Genomic DNA, 26,131 nt, shown 5'->3' with positions numbered 1-26,131 from the left:
TTTTGTTGTTTCCCTATATTGTCTAGAAGATGTAAATAATGTTTCAACATAAAGTAAACACCTAAGTCTTTGTTAACTGTGAGTCTTATAGTGACACTATAAGTGCCAGTAATTTCATATTTAATGCAATTATTCTGATATGGAACAAGTAATAGGTTTATTCCATGCTGAAAAGAGAAGAAAGAAAACACAACGTTTCGGCCGTGGAGCCTTCTTCAGGTGTAAGGGAGTAAGCCTTACACCCGAAGAAGGCTCCACAGTCAAAAAGTTGTGTTTTGCAGCCTACGCATGCTGATGCAGCTACTCACCTGAACTACATTATTCTAAAATGTTTATTATATACTATACATTAAGAATTTAAGTATACGGAACTTATAGTCAGAAACCTGTTTTTACTTGGAAAAACTTTTTTATTATACTGTATATTTATATCTATGTAGCACATAAAATGACAGCCATGAAGGCATAATTGAGTTTCACAGTCATAGTATCATTATATACTTAGCTTTAATTCAAAATTAGATCATCATTTATTTATTAGTATAAAAACCCATAAATGTAACGGTAACTATCCTTGGGCACAATAATAATGAAATATTTCTGAGGTTAATTATTTTTTTGTTAATGTCATGTCTTAACGATAATGATTTCTTCACTTCTAACTAAGTTATTTTAAAAAGAAATAGTTCTTTGATTTCCAGTTCTTTAAACATGATTCACAAGAGTGCTGTATCCACCTATTTCATGACTTTAAAAAGCAAGTTCCTCCTTAGCAGATGCTAGCATTCATGTTATCACTGAATCACTGTCAGCTGTTGTCTCCCCTTTTTCAACACCTTGTAGATCAGCATGCCCTAGAATGTAAGGGAAAATAACCTTTTTTTCATGAAGGTATTTAATAATATTGTACTGAGTATTCTGACTTTTCCCTTTGGAGAAATGCACATGAATGCATAAAGTGTTAAAGAACCACAGCAATGAACACTTAATGAAGTTTATTAAATGCTATTTTATGGTTTCTTATTAGGCAGCTACATGTCATTCCATTTTTTATGCCATGGAGGCTTCATACAGGCTCAGAGTTAGATAAGCATCATCATTACTAGTTTTATCAAGCATAACATTTCCTCAGAGCCTCTGTTATCACAGATGGTGTTTCTCATCACATCCTACTTTGTCTGAGCTGACATTTGTTATCAAGGAGATTTGAAGTAGATTACAGACTATTTTAGACAATGACTGCTGGACTGAATGTTTGAAAATTCTCAAAGCTCTCTTGACACTGTTTTTTTTGTCTGGATTTCTGCAATTACTGCCAAAAGCAAGATGATTTATGATAATGGATGAACTGAAAATCTCATTATAGCTCCCCAAACAAGTCCTTCAAGAATCTTATTGGCAAATGTTTAACTTGATCTTTGGAGTGAATTTGTAGTGTTTATAATGAAAGGAATGGTTATGTCATGTAGACCTGACTTTGCATGGAGTTTGTTTTAGGTGAGTGTCTGGGTTTCCTAAATGGCAGAATTGTATCTGTCTTGTCTACAGATGTCTGCCTCAACATATTGCATGACTCACATTAAACAATGACCTTCACATTTAAGCCTCTTTTACTTTTTATACACAATGAACTGAAACATACTTTTCAGTTCATTGAAATTGCCTGTACTAAAAATTAATTCTAGAAATGGTGGTCTTCATACATTTACCAGTAGAGCTACCAAAGTATCAGCATACTGTATATCAGCAGTGTATTGATACCTTATCTGTTACATCTAACAGACTATTTCCAGCCAAATAAATCCCAATCAGTTTCCAGTACTGTAATCATTATTTCCTTGAACAGAGCTGTATACTAATGGATGTGCTGTATCTGTATTTGTTTATTTCTTACAAACCACTGAATAATGACCATAATGACTGTGTGAGACTAGCATTTCGTTCTAATCCAGAGGTTCTCTACTTCAATCCTTGGGGTCTTTTATGTGTCCTTAATCTCCTTATAAACAGCTGCTCGTCTGTGTTATAAATACCTTCTCTGTCTTGGTCACCCTAACATAGCATAGGGTGGCACAATGGTTAGTATTGCTGCTTGGGGTGCACATGGGGTGCTATCTGTGTGAAATTTCTATCTTCTTGCCGTGTTTATGTGGGTTTCCTCCAGGTGCTCCAGTAAACTCAGCTGGTAAAATAATTTCAGATTTCTCTGTGTAGCTGGGCTGCTGATGTTGATGTCTGTCTTGTGTCACTCAGGTGGGCACTGCACCTCACTGCACAGTGAAGGATGAAGTGGGTTCCCTCTTATATGGGAAGCACTTTGGGATCCAAATATGAAAAGCACTACTGAAAAATTTGCAATGCATTTTTTGTTAGTTCAGCTTGTTATTGACAAGACCCTTTAAGCAAATATTGAGTAACTATTCTGATTTAAATAGGCCCCATGCCATTGAGGATAAATAAAATAATGCCTCTTGTAACATGTAGCATTAACATATTGTAGTATAACCATCAGATACAGGATCATTTTAAGAAAACCTGGACATGGTAATTGCTCTCCTGGCAGAAAACTGCTAGTTCATACAGCAGTGAAGTACATTTTTTAATAAGTGTGCTTTTCAGAGGTGTTGGGTTAACTATTTGGAAGATTGTGAAAGATTATGTAAATGAAATTCACATTAAAGTAATAGATTAAGTTTAGCAAAAGCTGCTATTCACAACATGAGCTTTTTAAAAATGTTCAGAGTTTGCTAATAGAGCTAAAGAAAATGCAACAAATGAGTACTAGAACCAATATCATTTCTTGCATTTTAATGCTACCTAATCTATTTTACAATCTGAAAGCTTCATACAAATCTTGACACAGCACTAGTCAAAACTCAGATCTATGAGATTTGTGTCCTGAATAAATTTCACTATGAAGGGTAGTTGTGGGAAAATTGTAAAATTCTACTATTTACAAGGTTGCTAATTATAATATAATATTATAATATGGCTCTGTACTTCCCAGAACTAATTTGGGGATCTGTATTGAACTGCTGGTCCTCAAGGGGCAAAGTCTAGTAGGGTTTATTACTAGGTTTTAATGATTACCTGCCTCAGATCTGGGAATAAAGGCCAAATTGATCTGATTACATAGCAAAGAGCTCAGATGAAATAAAATCCAGAAAACACTCTGGCTTAAAAGGATTAAGACCAATCAACACTTTATAGGCTCCACTGAGTTTAGAAAAAGCATCAAACTTTAAGTATATAATGGTACACCAATGCCCTTTAAAGTTTTGTGTGACAGTTATTTGCATGCTTTGAAATCTTCTGACAAAAGTGTAAACTGGGGGAAGAGCTTTTAAAACTGAGAAAAGGAGGAAAGACTTTATACAAAGAACTATAGAACATGCTACCTTACCATGATTTTTAAAGTAAATTCTGTGGCTTCTTTTTAGAAATAGGAGAATACGATTATCAATTAGCTACTTGCAACCAAATGGGCAAGATTTGTTGAAAAACCTCCACTCATTTGGAACCTCTCTTACATCCTTTTACATTATTTACAGTCCACAATATGACAGCAGATACAATGAATATAAATAAGAGGAGATGCAACAAGTAATGAATAAAATAACAGGAAAATCCACATAACATAAACTGACTTTCAGTTGCTACAGTTCATTAAACAGATACTTTAGTTAGCTGAAACTGAGGTATTGGTCCATGATTTATACATGTCTGTGAACAATTATTATGCAAAACCTCCCCTTCTTCTGTCATTGTGATTAGCTGATGTGGCACAGTTGTCATTCCCACTCCCCTCCTGGCAATTCATTTAAAGTACCTATTAACTTGAATATCACCATTTAATGAGATATTGCATTTGCCTAAATCACAGAGCTATAAAATGTTCTTGTTTACACTGAATTGTAAGTTGTGTTTTGTAAGTAATTTGAAAAAATGTACGTGTTTCTTAACATAGATGTGTATTACTTATTGTGTGACTGGTATATATTTAAATATTACATATAATCAAAATATGTGTCCTCATGCTAAAATGATGCAGAATCTTTAGGGCATTATAGGTCAAAATCAAATTTTTATGGACACTCCACTCAAAGCACTTTACTGGTAATGGGGACTCCCCTCTACCACCACCAATGTGCAGCATTCACCTGGATGATACGACAGCAGCCATAGTGCACCCGAAATCTCACCACACATCAGCTATCAGTGGGGAGGATAGCAGAGTAATGAAGTCAATTCATTATGGGGATAATGAATATGGATAATGATAATGATGGGGATTATTAGGAGGCCATGATTTGTTAGGGCCAATGAGAAATGTGGACAGGACGCCTGGGTTACACCCCTACTCTTTTCACGAAGCGCCCTGGGATTTTTAATCTCCAAAGAGAGTCAGGACCTTGGTTTTACATCTCATCCAAGGGACAGCACCTGTTTACAGTATAGTGTCCCAGTCACTATACTGGGGCATTAAGACCCACATGGACAGCAGGTAGAGTACCCCCTGCTGGCCCCACTAACACATCTTCCAGGAGCAACCTTCATTTTTCCCAGGAGGTCTCTCATCCAGGTACTGACCAGGCTCACACCTGCTTAGCATCAGTGGGTTGCCAGTTGTGAGTTGCAGAGTGATATGGCTGCTGGTAACACAAACAACAAACATGTTAAAAAATTATGCTTACTTATTGGAATTTTGTACAGCTTAAAATATATACAGAATATTAAAAAAACAAGTTTTTTATTGGCTTTATACGTTTTGTAAAGGTATTCTTAAAATCACAAAGATTTCATTATGTACTGTTTGCAATGTAGTTGCATGTGCAGTACTCTAGATACAAAAATGTATACACCTTTAAATGCTTAATAATAAAATTACATTTATATAATTCTGAAGGGTAACAAAATATATCCACCACTGATGGACATGAGTAGTAGGCATTATGCTCTACAAACCCCAAAATGCAGAAGAAGGAAGAAACTACTTTACCGAATTATGCAGTAAAGGTAGGTAGGCTACACCAAATAAATCCCAGAGTAGGAATTAACCAGTTCACAAGGGTTAACATGCTGTGACACATCCAAAGATATGATATTAAAGCTAGTATCTCTAAATAGACTACTTTCAGGGAAACAAACACATTTTCACCAGCAGTGGCATTTTCTACACGGTGGTATGCTGGGGCTCTGGAATTAGAGCAGTGGATTCTAACAGGCTGAACAACCTCATCAGAAGAGCAAGCTCTGTCATTGGGTCTGACCTGGACCCCCTGGAGGTAGTGGCTGAGAGGAGAATGGTCTCCCATTCCCTTTATGACATGCTTGTAGAAATGAAGAGCACGTTCAGCAATAAACTGATCCATCCACGGTGCGACAGGGAGCGCTACTGGAGGTCGTTTTGCCTTCTGCCATAAGACTGTACAACGCATCCACCTTGCATCTGGGCAGAGGCAACATTGACAGTGACCTGTTTCTGGACTGAACAGTAAACTGATAGATCTGTTCTTTTTCTTTTTCCCTTTTACAACCGTTTTTGTGCAATATATGCCAGGGACCTGTGCAATACATTTACATTTATATTTATACTGTGCAATACGACTTTTTTGTGTACTGTTCTGTTCTGGTTTGTTCTTTGTGTGTTCTGGACTGTGAGTAGCTTTTCCCAGTGCACTTCTCACTGTACTGATTGTATTGTATGTATTGTATCATTTGTTACACTGTTGCTGTGTTGTCTGTGTTAAGCTGCTGTTGCACTGCAATTTCCCTCACGTGATCAATAAAGTATCTATCTATATGGTAAAGCAAAAGAGTAATCAATTTATCTTTCTCCAGTTGCTGTCTTCTCACAACCCTTACCGTTAGAAACTCTTACAAATTTACAAAACATGTAAAACACCCCTACACTTATAAAAATGTGTGTATGATTTGGAAATGCTGGTCCAGAGAAAATGGATTACCACCTAAACCAACACCATGTATAGCAGCAACCTAAATTGTCCTTAGAGGTATCCTATTTCAGTATAAATCAGGTCTTGCTTAGCTTTTTCACAAGATCATGCTATAAGGTAAAAATTCTGTCTCATTTGAAAAATGTACTAACTTTAGCTGGGCAAGTGAAAAGAAAATTATGGAAGCATTATAGCATATAACACGCAGAAAATTCAAATATTACAGTGCTAAGTAAAGGTATTTACACATTTTGTTGTTATCTCAGCTTGCAATAACAATATGTTCGCACATTTCACTATAGCTAGAATCAACAAAATATACTCCAAAACGATAAAGCTAAAAATTATGGTAGTACATAAATAGGTTATATTTTCAATAGAAATCCATACATACACAAATATTCCACCATTTTGCTTTGACATGAAAAAATCATTTCAGTAACAAAAGAACAGTTTAAAAGGTCAGACAATTGGTATAACTGTTTTTCTTCCATACGTGATCAAAGTAGTTTAACCTGAGCTCAGACTGAATGCATTTGTCTCTGTAAGTTCCCTCAGATATTGAATTTCTACCCACAACTAACCAATTATGAAGACCAATGAGCTTTCAAAACAAGTCATAGATAATGTGGCAGAGGCACAGATCAGGAGAAGGTTACTTTTATTCATTTGAGTACAGTGACGTCTATCATTGAGAAGTGGAATATGTATCATACCACACAGACATTAACCAGATCAGGTGATCTTTCTCAACTGAGCAGCCCAGCAAGAACTATTCAGAACTGTTACTTTCATACCTGTAGTGACTTTGACTTTTCTATTGTAAAGCCCTTTGTCTGAGTTGTGAGACAGTGTTTATATATTGACAAAATCTAAGTCCTTATATAAAGCTAGTCTGAATAGTCTGAAGAAAGAAGTCACTATATTTAAGTGTCATTTAAAATCTCTTATAAGATATACAGCATTTTGTGCTAAGAGAAAACTGAACTCAAAATGCTCAAAATGCAAAACTGGCACCCCAAGACAACAGAAAACATTGTCATCATCATCCCAACTGCCAAAAATGGTTTTGGCAGCCTCATGTTATGGGAATGCATCTCATCAACAGGGAATGGGTAGCTTGTCAGGATTAAGGGTAAAATGGATGCTGTAAGGTACAGGTGAATCCTAGAGGAAAATCTGTTTGAGTCAGCCAAGAATATAAAACTGTTTTGAAAATTCACATTGCAGCAGGACAAAACCTCGAAGCACAATGCCAAAGCCAAAAGTGAGTGGTTTTACAAGAAAGGAGTGAATGATCTTGAGTAGTCCACTCAAAGTCCTTTCTTGAAAACAACAGAAAATGTATGGCAAGATTTGACTATTGCAATCCATCAATGATTCCTAACGAACTTATCAGAACTGCACTGGTTTTGCCATGAAAAATATGAAAAATGTAAAAGTGTAAAAATTATATCGCCCCACTGTGCAAAGCTGGGGGAGACCACTGCAAAATAACTCTTCATGTAAATAGCTTGCAAGCAAATGCTGTCAAAGGTGCTTCTATCAGGTTATAATTTAAATAATATAGTAGTGGGCTGAATATTTATGCAATCAGTAAATTTCAGTTTGTATATCTTATCTGCAGGTTTTGCTGTCAAAACATCCTTCACATATAACAATGTTCAGTTTACTCTTTGTATTTTTGAGTAAAAAAGGTGATTTGGAAAAGTTGTATACTTTTTCTGTAATAAATCAAAATAAAAAGGTACAGTGGTGTGAAAAAGTGTTTGCCCCCTTCCTAATTTCTTAGTTTTTTGCATGTTTGTCACACTGAAATGTTTCAGATCACCAAACAAATTGAAATATTAGACGAAGATAACACAAGTAAACACAAAATGCAGTTTTTAAATGAAGGTTTTTATTATTAAGGGAAAAAAAAAATCCAAACCCACACGTGTGAAAAAGTGATTTGCTTGCGATTGGCAATAAAATGCTGCTACATTTGTGTGTTAGTTTAGTTTTTCATAGTCTAGAATATGAAATACATCATTACATTTGTAATTTTATCCTAACCATGTTTTGTAGTAGTTTCTAGCATATAATTTGGTGAATGGAGCAGTTATTAGATGATATTAGATGATAATATTACAGCTGTAGGTGACTAGGAATGTATCTAAGAGTTTAAATAAAGTGTGTAACAATTGGCAGTGTAAACATTTCCAGCTTCAAAAGAGGGGATGTATGCTGAGATTCTGTGATCAAAGCAATCATAAAGTTTATGGTTTACCTTAGTTTAATTAAGGTTTGGGTAAAGCATTGAGTGTCACAAAAGAAGAAAGTGAAGAAAAGGAGACCGTGAGAGAGAAGAGACAGTAGGACACATAACCTGAAGATTGTGCCAGGTGAGGTTCCTGGTTCAAGATCATCCAAAACAAACTGATTGAAGCTAAGTATTAGAATCGTGTTAAGAGAGTTTGGTCTTCTGTTGCCTTTAGGGAACTTGGAGTTCCTGAGTAAAGAATCCTTCAGTTTAAAATTGCCTCTCCTGCTTAGTGGGTGCAGCTTAGAATAGGGAGATACTGTAGATTACCATTTATTTTGTGGCATCCAGGTATGCAGAGAGATTTAATCATAGGTTGTATTCTGTTTAGTTTAGAAGGCATCTTATATCTCCTTTTGGCCTCTGTACTCTTATTATTTAAGAGTCAAATATGTGGTAGCAGTATGAGGTTTTATGGGGCAATCTAGACCTACAGTAGGTCTCTGAAATACCTTGACTGTAAACCTGTACAAAGAGAAACTTGTGTGTTTGTGTTGTATGTACTGTAGTGTATGCATTGTCATTGTCAATTAATATTTGTTTAACCAAGTATTCTTGAATTATTACTCTTTTCACCAAAGATGTGCCAGAGAACAAAGAATTCACCTGCCTCTAATTATGGTATTCCAACCCTTTGGGTGTATTCTTGGAGAAATGCTTGCAGATGGGAGTTATGATCATTTATATTACTTACTGATGTTCAGTCAGTTCCTGTTATTCATACCCCCCCTCCATTTGTAGCAATAATTTAGTAGTCCTGTTTTGTATCCTCCACAAATACTTCACAATATCTTTAACTTACAGTACTACAGTACATCTACTGTTACACACAGTGAGTACAAGGGGCAGTAACATGGAATAGTAATACCTTACTGAACAAACTGCCATTGGAGATGTCATTGGTAACCAGACATCTTTCAGTATTAAATACATGAATGAAGACATTTAAAGTTCCTAATGGATACATTCTATTACCATTGTATCAGACTCAGGCACTTTTGAGTTCTACACTGTATTTCTGAACTAAATGATTGGTTATTCATATTCCCTTTTAATAAATAAGCAGTCCCAGGTAAATGTTCATTTAATTCTTATCTGTACAATTATAAATTGCAAAAAGGCATGCGCTAAAGTTGATGTGATGTGTTCCTTTATAGTAGTACACTAAAATTCAGTAGGATTCTAAGTTCTAGAAATGTCTAAATTCAAAACCAAGAAATTAAACGTATCCCAATTCATCATATGCCACTGTAAAATAATGAAAAATCAATTAATGTCTGTAATAACAGTGTACTATACACTGTACACTATACAGTATAATATCTCCTTTGTTATAAAAATTAAAATGTCACCACTCATGACTCAATTTTCTTATTCTGAAACCTTTTTTGCAACTGTGTTGGATTTTGGTGTCTGTTCCTTGAATGCTTCTGGAAAAGCCCATACCTGAATATATGCATGCTTTGATACAGGAATAGAGGAACAATGCCATACCAAGATAATTAAGCTTGCAGAGCAGTGTATAATTAAGCAATAAACACTTGCCATGGTGCTCCAAGACATATGTCTGGGAGTTTTGTTATGGTTATTCCTTCCATTTCTAGAACACTAATGTTCATACTTTAGTATCAGGAAACTGCAATCATGTATATAACATGTGACTCAAATATAGAAATACATGAGATTAACATGATGTACTGTAATTTATCCAGTCATGAACATAACTATCTTGTATTGACTAGCAGTATGTTAAGGGATGTACGGTATTCGCTAATAATAATTCACTAAAATGTTCCTAAACAAGAAATGCACTACTGTAAGTACAAGTCACCGTTTGTGCTTTGGAAATGTCCAAGAGGACCCAAAAAGGAATATAAATATACTTGGGCTTACCGATTTGGCCATAAACCAGTACTGTAACCATTGGAATTTCATTGAGAATGTAGTTGCCAAAATTAATAAAGAAACCCTAATTTTGCTGACAGTTGCTCTGAATTCCAAACAAGTCATAAAAAGTGTGTAGAGGAATTGGTAAAGCACCCTCAATTACTTAAGAGACCTAAGAGGACTGCAGTGCTACTAATAAGAAGTGAATGAGAATCTACGTGGACCCTTCCAATAACATAGAAGAAGAACCAAAAACTTCATACCAGGGACAAAACTCTCCCAACTCCCATCTCTTCCATCTCAGGTATGCCAGACAGTTTGGAAACAGCAGTGTCATCATCACTTTAGATTGGACATGAATTGACTTTAATATGGACAACTTTTGCATTGGGGCCCTGTGTTCAATTCCTGGGGTGCTATATGCATTAGGTTTGTATGCTCTCCCCATGTTCGTGTGGGTTTCCTCCAGGTGATCTGGTTTTCTCCCACAGTCCAAAAATATGCTGGTAGATTATTTATCGCCTGGGAAAATTGGCCCTAATGCGAGTGTATGTTTATATCTGTGACTGCCCTGCATCCTGTCCATGGTGTATCCTGCCTTGCATCTTCTGGCTCCCCCATGACCCTATATTGGTTAAAGTGGTTGAAAATGAATGGATGGATTACAGATTACACAGTACATTTTTGAACAATATGTTTATTGTTTTTTATTAAGGTACAAGATTTTGTATGTATTAAACAATAGGAGAGTTATTATATCCCTACACATACTCATCACTCTCACTTACAATCCCAAAGAAAAAAAAGGACTTATCATCATTTAGTAAAATTCATTCTTCTGAAAGCAAGAAAGAAAGGAAACATTTTAACATCCTGGTTTAAGGCCTTGTATCTGTGATATAACATAACTGATTATTCAACATGTAATAGCAATCAATGACTTGAATTAATCATAGAAGCAACAGTTGATGTGAAAATAATAAATTTCCCCCAGACTTTTTCGGGTGTTTGTTCCTTAAACAGGGGATTGTTGAGTTCTGTTTTGTCCATGTTTCCAGCCTTCCCTATTCTGGAATGCCTCTTGAAGTTTCCGATCTAGCTAAAACCTGGCATGAATCTTTACATTATTGTTAAAAATGGGGGGTTTCAAAAATAAGATCACTTTATTGGCCATATACAATTTCTTGCATTAGGAATTATTGCATACTCCAGCTTGCTCTCCATGAGACACAAAGGCACACAGACAGGGAGAAGCTTGGGGTCAGAGTGCAGGGTCCGCCATTTACATGGCACTCCTGGAGCAGTTGGGGTTAAGGGCCTAGATCAGGGGCCCAACAGAGTAGGATTCCTCTGCTAGCAGTGGGATTTGAACCAGTAACCTTTCAGCCACAGGCACAGATCCTTAGCCACAGTGTCACTGCTCCGCCCCACCTCAAATTATTCAAGATTTGAGAAATAAAATAAAAATACAATTTCTCTTAGCCACATTGAGAAATTAGATGGTGTGCTGTTTTTCCAGTTCAGGGCTATGCATTTGTTGGCAGCAATTAACACCATTTTAATCAACTTTACATTGATGCCAATAGTCAGCGGTAACACCGAATCATCCCCCAATAATGGCAGCCTAGGATTGTCACACCAAGACAGGCAGCAGTTCACAGCTCACAAAAACCAAAAGAGAATGCAGTTCTTCCCTGAACAAATCCTGTTTCTGACTCGAACTACAGTCACCTGAACTTGCCTTGACCCAGTCCTGCATGAATCGTCCTTGTGACTTATTGTCCTGCTTCACCAGACTTTTGCCTGCCTGGATCCTGCTCTGCCTCCTCACTTTCCATGATGTTTTTTCTCTCCTCAATTTTTTTTCTCAGCAATCTCCATCAGTTTCCAGAAATCACAGAGCATCTGCAGTTGGATTGCAGGTCGATCCTCAGCTGGCCATATAGAGCGGACTGTAGGTGATGTCATGATCCTTCAGTCCTTCCTCAAGGGAGTAAACTCTTTTCTCCTTGTTTCTCCTTTTGTATAGTGTGGTAGACATGTCCTTGAGAATAATGAAATTTTAGTTTGCCTTTTGTCACGATTGTAAACCCTTCCTCTTAAGGACGCTCCAGCCCTTCTTGTTTACCTTTGATTTCCTGCACCTGCCTCCAGTTTCAGCCCCTTTCCTTCAAAAGCCAGACACTCCTACCAATCTGGGCTCAGCTTTGGAATATGGACGCCCGAAAGCCCGCCTACCAACGAGTCCAGGAGAGGCTCGACGGCATAGGCTTTGCAACGTCGGTGTCCTGACCATCTTGGTCCAGGGCCGGGAGTGCCTTGCTGGATCCTGCTCTGGCTTTTAACTCTGTCTTGTCTCCGTCATGGATGGACCACCCGGCTCTGTACATTTGCATTCCCATGGATTTTCTTACAGAATCCCTTTGGACTTGTTTGCCTTGGAATACGCCCCCCTGAGCACTAGTGCACCTTGGACACACACCCCTTTTTTTCTTCCAGCCCCTATCCAAGTTTGTCTCACTACCCCCTGGATTTTGCCGTCTGCATAGGGTCCTGAAAAACTCTTTGTGACACCTTTAGCTCGTGCTGCCATCAGACGCAAGTTCTTTTGTCAAGCTCTATTCTCCATATCATCTATTTTCTCCCGAAGCTCTTTAATAACCTCCTCATTGTGTTTTTTACAGTCATCAATGTCTTCGCACAGGCTTACCAGCATGGCCTCATATTCCATTTGTTTGGTAGCTACTTCCAATAACTTATGATTTATGATTTCATTTTCTGAATGAATTTGAGTATTCACTTTGTTGATTTTACACAACCGGTCATCCACCATTCATACATTTTAGAAAAACCTTTCTCCATTCCTGACAAAAACTATGCTGAAGGTGAAGCATCTATTTTGGATAACACACTCAACATAGTCTATTGCTCCTTCATTTCTTTCTTTTTCAGTCACTGAGTTCAAAACAAAGATTAGATAAAATATGCTTAGATACAATTTTCACTAGATTTTACACACTATTAAACCCATTTAAAGGATGATTAAAAAGGTTTTGTAAGCAGAGAGGATCGGTACAAATCCATTTTCTATGGCACCATAACCAACAGCCAGATATCGCAGTACATTGACATAAATATAAATATGCCAGCTTTACAGCTCTTATTAGAAAACACAGAAGTACATGTATTATAAGCATAATTTCAAGTCGTGCAAAGTCATAGGTGAAACCTAGCTTCTAGAGCTCTGAGTTTGCATATAACAGTCAAGATACACAAAAGATGATTGATTATTTAGATGAAATACATCATCTAAGGATCTATATCACCCAATAGAAAACATGCATAATGCTAAGTACTGTATGTTTAGTATTGGATTCCTTTTCTGTGGCACCACAAAGGCTTTTATTCCTTTATCTATGGTTTATTTATTTTAAGCTATACCTAATGCCTTATGTCTTTACCAAGTGAATTCATATGCCTTCTCTGGAGTACATATGCCAAAACAAATTTTGTAGTCATTACTCAAAAATCGTGAAACCTGGAAAGCCTGGGGCTAGAGTGTTAAAACTCTTATGATGAGATAATGATTGGTTGTGATCATGGAACATCTCATTCTCTCTGAGCAATGATGAAAGATCAGATACTTAGGATCTTCAACATCAGAATAATTAATTTACGTGTTTTTCATCCCCACTTTAAGCCTTCAAATTCTGGTCAGTAGCTAAACAGCAATAATTGATATTTACTTTTCTCTTTCTTAGTACAGGAGGTATTGTCAGGCAATAGAAACAAAGCACATGGAACTGCATATCACAGACCTGAGGGACTGTTGCAAAGAGGGCAAAGGATAAGTTAGAGTATGCAAAATTGAAAGCAACCAAGTATGAACCAGTTGCTCTTTATAAGATGGTTCTTTGTGTAGAATTTCAATATATAGACTGTGGCATCTAATTGTATTTCACTATTTCTTTAAACTTGGAAAATCAAAAACAAAATTCAACAACAATAACCAAATGTTTGTAAGCTGAGTTTCAGTTGATTATCTTTTAAAGTTCTAATTTGAGGAGTAGATTCCTGGCCTAATAATTCGTACCTTCAATAGTTACCAAATGATTTCATATTACAGTTTCAATTGTGATGGGTGCAGTTCCTCCCACAATTCAGTCACAATCATTTGTGGATGCAAACCATATACAACGTCACTCATCACTCCCTAGACAGCAGTAAACTCTGCTGGGTTTTCTACTTCAAAAGAGTTTTAAGCTGTTTTAAAGAGAAATATGTCACCTTTTGTAATGGCCATTCTAGTCCTGTGACACAAAATGTAAATGACAATGCTGACAAGTAAATATTTACAGCTAAAGTGAGACTGAAGGAGGTTAATGGATAATACTTGGACCAGGCAGTTTTAAACTAAACTTACTGAGTAAATCATATGGTGAATTAAAGGGATATATTTTTGATACTTAAATATTCAACACTGGCAAAATAAGGGAAATGACTGCCCATCAACAGAATAAACATCTGAGGGCTTCACAGAAGTACAGGATATAGGAATCTTGTGAGTTACAATAAGTGCTGGCTACAGCAAGCACATTTCTGTTCGAGGTATGGAAATTCAAGGCTGAGCACAACCTGAAACCACTGATACATCCCACTAAGCAAAAGAGCTGCCAAATGCAAAGTGATTACTCTTCAGTTTAGACAGGAGTTAATTATTGTCTACAAATCCCTGAGCTGTTATCTGTTGCATGTTATCAAAATTATGCAAGGGAGACAATGATAAATGCCTTTGCTTAGAATTGTGCTGTCCAGCCTAGTGGCACTTACCAACAACATACCAACAATTACTTTTTTTCTTGCTTTTTCACATAGGTTTTGCACACAGTAAAGTTCAAATTATTTATTTTTATGTCTTGCAAAAATTTTCATAATTCATTTCTTGAAGCCAATTAACATACATGGTGTAGTGCTGTGTGAGGCAGCTCACACTAGGGGCACTGCTCCAGGCAGGTCCGCATTAACTGACAGCACTAATTTTCTGCTCTACTATTTGAGCTAAACTCACATTTACCACATATTCTCTGCTGGAAGTAGTGCTGTCTTTCAGCCGTATTTCTGGGCAACCAAAAGGCCACCGGTAGTTTGGACAGAGACAACTCCAAATATTTCTTGCATCTTCTGTCTGAGTGATGACTCAACTAAGAATCTCTGAGCCCTTTGCTCATGGTATCCCTGGTTCACAGAACTGTCTGCCAAGCTACATCACCTTTGGTTGTACCACATAACCCCCTGTGATATCCCTTTCATGCCTCAGCCCTAGCTTTTAGGACCTTCAAGTTCTTCATGATTGATGCCTGAACTAGGGATCACTTAGCCCTTCATTCACGGTACCCCAGGCTCCGGGATCCACACACCAGTTCCTACCTTTTACAAACTAAAGCTCGACACTGCCCACAGCCCTGTGCCCTTACTGGCAGACTCAATGTATCAGGGTACTCACAGCCATCTTACGCACTGGTCCCTTGTGGTAAGTAGTAGTGGAAAATCCACTACTGGTCATTCCTATATGGCCAGAAATGCCTTCTTTATCTTACCGGCAGTGCAACACAGCAACAGCCAACTCTGCTACTATTTTGGAGCCTCCATCAGCTCCTCACTGTTTCACTGACTTAGAGCACTTGGCTGTACTCAGTGTATTTATTAGGTGGAACAATGTCTATAAGAACGTAGCTCAACATTACTAATAAGGAGAAGCACCTCACACTCAGGCTGTTTGCTCTTCGACTTCCTGTCTGCATATAGCCACTAGCTCCTCTGTTCTGCATCACCAGAATTTGGTGGAAATTGACATTTCCAATTCCACCAGTGTGTGCTCTACACACATGACCCAGGGAGAAGTACAATAATTCCCTTCTTATAAAAGGCCAACTTTTCCAGAAGACAACTAACCTACCAGTAAACTATGAAAGCTAACCAGAGCACCCAGATGAAACCCAAAAGAACAGCTGGCGAATATACAACCTCCATGCAGAAAGCACCCCAGGAACAGAACCCCAGTGCAGCGAGGTAGCATTGCTAACCACTGGGTCACTATGCTTCTGTTAGGTCCTGCACTCCCCCTCACAAACGCCGTTACATTCCCAAACCCACTGTTTCACAATCTCATTCTTAACTGAACCCACCATATTCTCACATGGACCAGATTCCACAGATTCTCACTCCTGGACCAATTATCCAACCATGTCCCACTCCCTTTAGTATTTAAAGTTCCCTCACACACCAACCCATGCTCACTATTGAGAAGCCTCCCATAGTATTCTCCTGTGCATGTTTAAACCTTCTTGACTGATCTCCGGGTTCCTTTTCACCCATCCTTTTTCGACCACACTTTTTGGATATCGTTTTTTGGATTTCCCTGGTTATCAGACTCATTGTTTCTCCTATCGACCAAGCTTCTGGATTACGTGTTTCGGATATTGTCCCTGTGCTGCTCTGCATTCTGCAGGATTCATGGCTACGCTGAAGGATCCTCTCTTTCTGCCTGTTGGTTCCCTGACAGCTTCCCCATATACCCATATCAATTATTCAGCTTTTCACAACCCAAACAAAAGTATTCTTTATAATAGTGCAAAAAGAAGAATTTCTTTATTTGCTTGTATTTAGAAGAACAACAATTTGTAATGTTATGCTAACTGAATCTGTAAATGCACCTAAAAGTGCATGCCACTTGTATCTTCTACAAAGCCCTCTTGCTGAATCTTTCCATATTTGTTCAGTTATTGTATTCATTTTGTCACTGTGTGACAGAAGTGAGTGTAGGGCCACAGCTTGGGGGCTATGTTCCATAGAGTTGTGCAAATAAAGGCCAGTGTATTTGTTGGACATTTGCTCTTTTCTTTTTTCATGTTTGCATCCTTATGCTGTATATAGGTATTTAATGAGGGGTGGGATTATATTAATTTCCTTCTGCCATAACATAAATAGTGCAATGGAGAGCAATCATCACAAATTGTTTGACCTCACAGTCAAAGAGAAAACAAGCTGTGTGGAGGTGTTGGTGCAATTGAGGACACAGAAAAGATAATAGAGAAAGTATGGTTGGTGGGACAGTGCACCATGACACCTGGAAATTTGCATACAGAAATGCTTTGTGTAAATTGTCTCGAGTTTTTAGTGTATGCCTGTCTCATGATCACCAGGGCATTCCCAACCCTTATTCAAAACTTTGGGTTCCAGCTCATATGATGTGTGTCCAGAGACTGGATAAACTGGCTTTTGTGAGAGATTTTGTGTAAGAACCCCTGTCTTTTGAAATTATGGGGGAGCTTATCTTTTTTTCTTCTTGGGTGCTGTACAGGGTGGGAGGAGAGAAATTAGGGAGTAGAAAAGAAGGTGATTTTAGGGCAGAGGGGTGAATGAATGGGAAACAGAATTTTGGAATTTGTCCTCTGCAACGTACATGCAAATTTCAGCCTGTGATCTTCTCTGAACAAAATAACCAAATTTACATATGCAAGGCATCAATAAAATATATCATAACAGAAAAGGGGGAAGTAAATGTTAATATATGTGATAAACTGTAATACCAGTATGATTTTCCTATTTTCTTCTTTCCATATCTTACTTTGTTTTAGCCAGATATGATTTCTCTGTGCTCCTCCTAAAATAAACTCCAGGAGTGATTTTTTGTATTTTTTCCAGGGTCATCATGATCCAGAAGCGGCTGGACTCCAAAACAACACATCTGCATATTTTCCAAAATTAAACAGTTCCAGCCTGTCATATGTTTTTGCCAGTACTTTTACATAAGTGGGCTATATAAATTTTATTACAGAAATGTCTTATATGGGCATTTGCGATGCATATTTAACAAGCCAACTGTAAGATGTAAATTGAGATGTATTTGAGTTTACTATTGAAATCTGTAGACTCATATATAAACATTACATACTGAGGTGGATTGTACTAGCACAAAATGTACTTACACAATTCAATTGGTGCCAATTCTTGGTTTAATGTCTTTGTAATTTACAGTGTCAACATTTGCAAAGATAATCAATTTATATTTAAAAACAGAGAAAGAGTTCCTGCCCTTTCATCCCAAACAAATGTTTGCAGAATTCCAAAAAATGTCTTATTTGCTTTGGGTCAATTACTTGTTTGGGCTGGGCATTATTTGAGAAAGGGGAGCTATAAAGGAACAGAGGGTAGCTGACACTATTTCTGAAGAAATAATCTTTCCTTGTGACATACAGTATATTCATTCTAAAGTGCTTTGCCAACAGCTATCCATTTGTATATTAATAAACTTTATTATGCTGACAGCTTTATTGAGCTGAACAGCTCACCAATATGAGGTTTTAGACAAATTTCTGTGGGGCAAAGATGTACAGTACTTACTTTGCACAGATGATGTAGAAATGTGTTTTCCCTTTTTATTTTAACTGAAATAATATTAGATTATTTGTAATGAGAGCAGAATGTGATCTTCTGTTTACTTGATGCAGTTAGCACTCCATAGGAAAAATAAGATAATTTTTTAAAGAAAAACACAAATGTAGACACTACAACCGTAATTGAACAGAATTCCAGTGCAAAACAGAATACTGGTTAAAGTACCATACAATGCACATGCGTACTTGTATTCAGCTGAGTTCCCTATTTTTGCTTGTAATTGGTCTCTTATGCTTTGAGTCAGCTGCTTTGATAAAACAGTAGGTGTACAATGGCAATTTATATTTGCCATTGTGGTATTGTGTTGTGTTTAAAATTCCCAATCTTCTGTGATTCTCTGGATCACACATCAAAGGTACTTTTATTTCCCATATGTTTTTTCTTAGTAAAAACTGTAGGATCATAGCAGCACATCTTTCCCTAGGTACGTTATGGAAACTTAGGTGGATCAACTTGATCTCTATGAAATCCTTATCCCAGCAACTTTTAAATTTTCTGTTTTTTATAACCACTGATCTTAACCTATTGAATTCCTATAGGAAAATCTAACAGAATAATGAAAACATAATATACTTAATAATAATTATAGAAAAGTTCAAGGGTAACATAGAGATGGCATGTATAAGATGCAAATGTCTGATACAATGTGGAATGCAAAGAGGTTTGCATCTTATTATTTTTCCATTTAAATTATTGCTGTGTAGTGTAGTGGGGCAGTGGTCATTGTGACGAGAGCTCTCATTTTCATAAGAGTCTAAAGAGAGATTCACAGGGTTAACACATTAATATAGTATTAGAGAGACTGAAGCAAATGTTTGTGTAGAGACAGGGTCTATTATTAGACTTAGAAGTAAGGGGTATTAAAGATATCTAATAATCTTTGTGTGCCTTGACAAGGCAGCTTGGTGCCTTTCTCTAAATACAGAGAAATGTGGCTAAAGAGGTCCCTCTGATAAGAGACCTTGTAAAGCTACAGTATATCCAGTGCTGTACATTTAATCATTAAATAATATAAAGAGAAGATGGGGTCCAGCAAATCTCTTGAATATTTCTTGTCAGAACCACAGATCCAAGGTCACTGTTCATCACCCAAAGTTGTAGGTTGGGTACCAGAACTATACCTTATGAACCTGATAGCTTCTCAACCAACCCAACTCACTGGCTCCTCAATCTCTCTTGAACTGAACTGGCAATCTTTTTCAACCATCTGCAAGCAGTCTGAGTAAGGACTTAACATTTTTTCCAAGAAGTCAGGCCAAAAGAGTGAGTGAGTATAGTATAAATTTCTGTCTTAGATATTCTTTTTGTAACAGAAGAAATCTTGCGGTCACAAACCTACTGTTATTTCTGCCTGATCAAAGAAATTTAGACGTCTGGACTTTTATATGTCAACATTCAAAATATCTATGTATATTCATAACCAACATATGGATGAACCAAGAACTCCTCACATATTTTCCTTGTGGGAAGACCCAAAGAAGAACAAACTGTGCACATACAGTTTTAAAAACTGAAGCTTTTTGTCTAATTTTTGATTGACCTGAGCAATGCAAGGCAAAGCACTTTCTCTCCTCTCTGCAAAGGGGACCCTCCCAGCATAGAACAGCTTTAAGTCTGATCATGGACTAATCAAGCCCAGCTCCGTTTCGTCAACTCATTAAGAATGTGTGGCCAGAGGATATTTGAGTATAAAGTTCTTTATTTGTATTATATTCCTCTATGAACTATTAATTCAAACATGTTTGCTGTTAAGTTCATGATGGTAAGATAAAATAAGAGATAAGATAAGACAGTAAGTCTATATCTATTTGTACCTGAGAATATGAATGTGATTATAGGAGACTGATAGGACCTATGAGCTGGGCTGTAACACATTATAGTCAATGTATTTTAATGCTCAAGTTATTAATAATAATGAATAATAATAATTAGTTAGACTTATATAGCACTATTTATATATAGCTATATTATATATAGCACTCCACTCAAAGCGCTTAACAGGTAATGGGGACTCCCCTCCACCACCACCAATGTGCAGCATCCACCTGGATGATGTGATGGCAGCCATAGCGCACCAAAAAGCTCACCACACATTAGTTATCAGTGGGGAGGAGAGCAGAGTAATGAAGCCAATTCATAGATGGTAATTATTAGGAGGCCATGATTGATAAGGGCCAATGGGAAATTTGGCCGGAACGCCGGGGTTACACCCCTATTCTTTCCGAGAAACACCCTGGAATTTTTAATGACCACAGAGAGTCAGGACCTCGGTTTTACATCTCATCCAAAGGACGGCGCCTGTTTACAGTATAGTGTCCCTGTCACTTTACTGGGGCATTAGGACCTACAAAGACCGCAGCACACTAACACCACTTCCAGCTGCAACCTTTTTTCCAGAAGGTCTCATATCCAGGTACTGACCAGGCTCAAACCTGCTTAGCTACAGTGGGTTGCCAGTTGTGAGTTGCAGAGTGATATAGCTGCTGGCATTAACTCTGATTTACTCTGATCTTTGTAAACCCTCACTGAACAATTAGCCTTCTGTGTCATAGCAGGTTAGTTCAAATATACTATAACATTGTTGTTTCTTATGCTAGTTGCATGTATTGGTTTTATATCAATAAATTGTATGTTGTTTATGTAGAATCCCTGAGTGAGACTGTAAATTATTAGAATAATAAGTTTTATGTATAATGTGCCTTTCCAAACCCAAGGGCGCTATACATAATGATAAAGAAAAAGACCAAAACGATACAAAAAAGTAGAGGGAAAAAAAACAATAAACAAGGGTGAACATGTTTCTATGAATAGAATCTAGGGCAATCAGATATAGGCTGTGGTAAAAAAGGTAAGTTTTAAGTTTGGATTTGAAGAATGTCAAAGACTGTGTCTCTCATAGAGTCTGAGGAAGGGAATTCCATAAAAAAGGAGCAGACACAGAAAAGGCATTATCTCTGAAAGTACAAGATGTAGTCCTGGGTACAGTGAGCAAAGGACCAGCCTCAACTGAACAAAACCTACGGGAGAGAGTGTAACCATTTATTGTATGTTTAATTTATACCTAAAAGTTATCAAGTGTCCCAGCAATTTACTGTTACAATTTCTGATTGTTACAGTAAATTAAAACCCCATATCACCTCCATGTGCAAGTAAACATGCACACACATTTGTGAGCTGAGCAACTAACTGGCTGCAAATTTAGATAAAGAAGCAGGTGGCTGTAGCTGCAGCAATTAGCTGGTTTCTATATTGACCTCACTTACCTTTTAATCCTCTATATGTTTCTCTACTCACAATGACCACTGATTAGCTAAATATACCCCCATCCATCTTTATCTGTGGGATGAAACATTAGTCTGCTATGAGACAAGGAATCTAGAGCGAAAACCATATGTGTTAACCTTCTATCTGTATCTCTTGACCCTTACAACAATCACTGCCCCACTACAGTAGTAAACACCTAAGGGTTTTTTGTGGACACCTGCAAACGTTTTGTCAAATGTTATTACAAATATGAGTGTATACTGACCAAAATTCAAGTCACTAAATATCTATTCAGGGTTTGCAGGAAGAGCATGATTAGTTGTGGTTTGGCCGTGTTCTATACTGTACTCTTCCGGAAATGTGTCAGTTATCATGTGTATCCTGTTTATAACACAGCTAGCTGCAAAGACTTGCTTTGATTTCTTGCTGTTTTATGGCTTTGAATCTTGTATGTTTTATGTGACTGTAACAGCCATTTTAGTTTTAGTTAGTGTCCATATATCTAAGGAGGTTTTGCCATATCATAAATATTCGCATTATTCAAGGTTTAGTAAAGTGTTTACCTACACAGTGTAGAGTTTATCACAAATGATATGTTCACACTCATGAAAATGAAGGTGCTGAATTGAAAAACAGAAATAAAATTACTGCATTTGTCAACTAAAATAAATCACAGACTGAATATAGATTACAGAAAAGCCCCCACTATTTAAATTCCACAACAATATAAGAGTAGCAGCTTTTCCTACTCTTACAGATTTGTAATGCCTCATGTTATATCTTTATGATATTGGTTTGTGATTTTGTTTTTAACTAACATTAATTACAGTGACAGCCATGATACAAGAGTAATGAAGGTAATTTAGATTGGTAGCTGGCACTCTCACAATGTTAGAGCAGATGTATGGCTGTTACGTTAGATTGGGCAGCTGCTTCGCTGTCAGATGAAAAATGCTTCCCTGTGTTCATTGGATGCATTAAATAAATTCACATCTTAATTTTTCATGAGATTCACATAGAGAATCTTACTCCAATGTCAGTTAGAATTGGCAATTTCTTAAAACACAAGTGTTTCATTTTCAGAAAAAATCTTGGTCTCCAGCTGCAGTCAGGAAGCTTAAAAGAGGTAAACATTTCTGATTAACTACCAGGTACAAGTTACCAATCTCATACATTTGTATTTTATTGTCATTGCATTGCACATACAGTACCACTATATATTCTATTTATAGCTGGAAGAAAACAACATTTTTCAGTAAGCATTGAATACAACCCCTTGCATTGAATCATATAACTGACTCTAAAGCCATTTTTCAAGTAATTTTGCTGAGCATCTTCATTGCCATTTCTTTTTAAATAAGCTGCTTTACAGTACTATCACTTAAACTGCTTCAATAAAAAATAATATGTTTAATATACTGTACTGTAGATATGGATGTGGAGCTTACCACAGTGAACTTTGAATAAAAAATGGTATTTAAGCAACAGAACTGTAAATGATACTTTGTCTGTGTGTTTATACTGAAAATATGGACTTTGTGTCTTCAGGTTGAACTGTTAACTATTTATTTTCATGGAATCTACTGTATGCTGTGCCAGGAACAAAGATGCTATAATGACCAGATGCTACTTTTCTGGAATATAGAAGTAAGAGTTATTATCTTTTTTAAATTTCTTTGCCAAGAAAGCCAGTGTCAGTATCTGGTTTCTAACTTTAATTTTAGTCTTCAATATTTAATGTGTTCGCTCCTCTGTGAATTACAATGGGTAATTGACCTCCACTTTCCTGGATGAACTTCTAATTTGTAACTGTATGATATACATAACCCTTAACTTAGGGATTAAAATAGGTTGATGGGATATTATGGGAAAGACAGCCCCAGGAGTGGTCTTTTCCTATCCTCAAAACCTGAAAAAAGTAATTAGATGAGCTTTGCATTTTGAGCCTCAACTACAGTATGTATGATCTTGTATGTACAGTATGTATGATCATCTATGTACAGTATGTTGCAAATTATCAAAAAGACTAATGATCATACATTCTGAAATTAATGTTTCTGCTTTAGATTTTTTTTCTGAATTTTAACATTTAAAATCAGTCTTTTAACTTAATTCATCTTCAGATTCCAGTTCTTTGTAGCTCTCAGCTCCTTCTTTTGCTATACATAATTGCAATTTTAAGTATTTTTTGCAGACAATGCTTTTGTTTCCAGCTTGGAAACTACTTCCAACTACTAAGGAATAATAATGCAATGATATTATTGGTACTTGATATCCTTGTGAGTGAAAATAAAGACAATCCTTTATAAAAACAAGGCTGTAAGACAGTCCTAAACCACCTTGGGAGCTTAAGAAAACTAAGAATCAGATAAAAAAATACAAATGAAAAGAAAACTGGTAAAACACCTTTGCTCTTTAAAGAATAGATTGCTGTAATACAGTATCCTGCATACTGTGGTTTTAAAGAGTACTCTGATTAAATAGTATTATATTAAAGACTCAGCAGGGTTATGACTAGGTCTCATTTTGATGTTATTACTATTATTCCTACGGACTCTTATGTGTTCCCGGGACCAAACTTAAAACTATAGGTAACAAGGCCAGCTTTGCCTTTGCTCCAGGCTGTGGAATGAAAACTCAAGGAATCTGACTGCCTGGGTGCTTTAAAAACTTATCTTAAAACTGACCTTTTCAAAAAAGCATTTTCTTATGCCTATATTTAATGTTATTCTTTCCTGCTTTTTTAACTATTGCCCTTTTAACTTTTATAGAACTTTCATGTTTCTAACTTTTCAAGTGCTTCATAAAATAAAAATTACTATTATTATTAGAATCCATTTATAAGCCATCTTAAAAATGCCCTTTTTAGAAAGAGTACTTGAAGTTTTAAGCAAAGGCAGGGTTTCTGTTGGAAATTCATTAATACATACATTAGCCAATTAGCCAAACACACATCCAATGGGCCAAAATAGGAAATGAAGATAAGAATTTTGAAATTCTTGTTAAATATATTGACTATAAAAAGGTTTAAAACAAAGGACATCCACAATGCTATATTCCATTATTTTCACTATATTTGTTTTTCTCCTTCCACACATGTTTTTTTCTTACGACCTAGGTGGTCTCATTAAGGAAAGGATTTGCTAGAAACACTCTTGGTGTGATCCAATTTAGTGTGATGGCGGGGGTGTTGCTCTTATGAAAAGCTTTAAAAGAAAAATCAGGGGTCTAAGCACATCTGCTCTGAAGCACACAGCTGTGCTTGCATATGTTCAGAAATCCATCATTAACATTTACCCCGTGTAACAGATTCATCTTTTGAAATATTTAAACATCAAGAGGCAAAATGTAGAAGCAAAAGGAGTGATGAAAGAGGTTTTAAATAATTATTTCTGACTTCTGAATGGACAATAATCGAATAGAAACACACCCCGAAGATCGTCCCTATCATTCCCAGACAGAATAATAACCTCTCAGCAATTTCTTTGAACAGCATGTAAAATATTGTCCAATAATTATATTCTGTGAACACTAAGTTGCATCACCTATCATGCATAGATTCATGTTCTTCAATAATGCTGAAAGATATATCTGGCAATCTAGTCCATGATGGATTGTTTCACTCATTTCAATGAGTAAATGCCATTATATGCTGACTGCCTCAGTGGCATACTTTAAATCTTTTTCCACCTCACTGTAGTTTGTCATTCTGCATGTTAATTTAGCTTTCACTACTTTACTGGTGTGGCACTTTTTCATTTTACTATTTTTTGTTCTTGTTCCTAAATTAAAACATAAAACTTTTGCAAAATACTTTTTGGGGGGTGTAATAACATTTAAATTTCACATAACAGTACCCCTATTTAAATATGAAACAATGGGCACCCTGGAGTAATTTTCACAGCTTTTTTAATTGATATTCCTACTTGAGGTACTCAGAACTGTCAAAATTTCAGGTGAACAAGTAATTACACTAACTTTTAACTAGTAATTTTTAACTAAGACTAAACTCGTTGTGCTTAAATTCTTAAATCAGCCTAGGTGCATGAATAGAGAAGATGAAAGGTCACAGAGACAGAAGAGGAGAAAAAAGACAGGAGACAGGAGAAGAAAGAAAGCCAGTGGGAAACAGAAAAATCAAGTGGACCATGAGAGTGTTTCCTCCTTCTTTGACCTTGACCTACAGGACAGAATGTCAAGGTTATTTGGACACAAAAAACTAGGCCGTAATTGAAGGTTTGTTGTTTTGTATTTTCAAAAGTAC

This window comes from Lepisosteus platostomus, chromosome 14 (genome assembly GCF_059453375.1).
Source record: "Lepisosteus platostomus isolate fLepPlt1 chromosome 14, fLepPlt1.hap1, whole genome shotgun sequence".
Classification (NCBI taxonomy): Eukaryota; Metazoa; Chordata; class Actinopteri; order Semionotiformes; family Lepisosteidae; genus Lepisosteus; species Lepisosteus platostomus.
Note: the sequence above shows the minus strand (reverse complement) of the source record.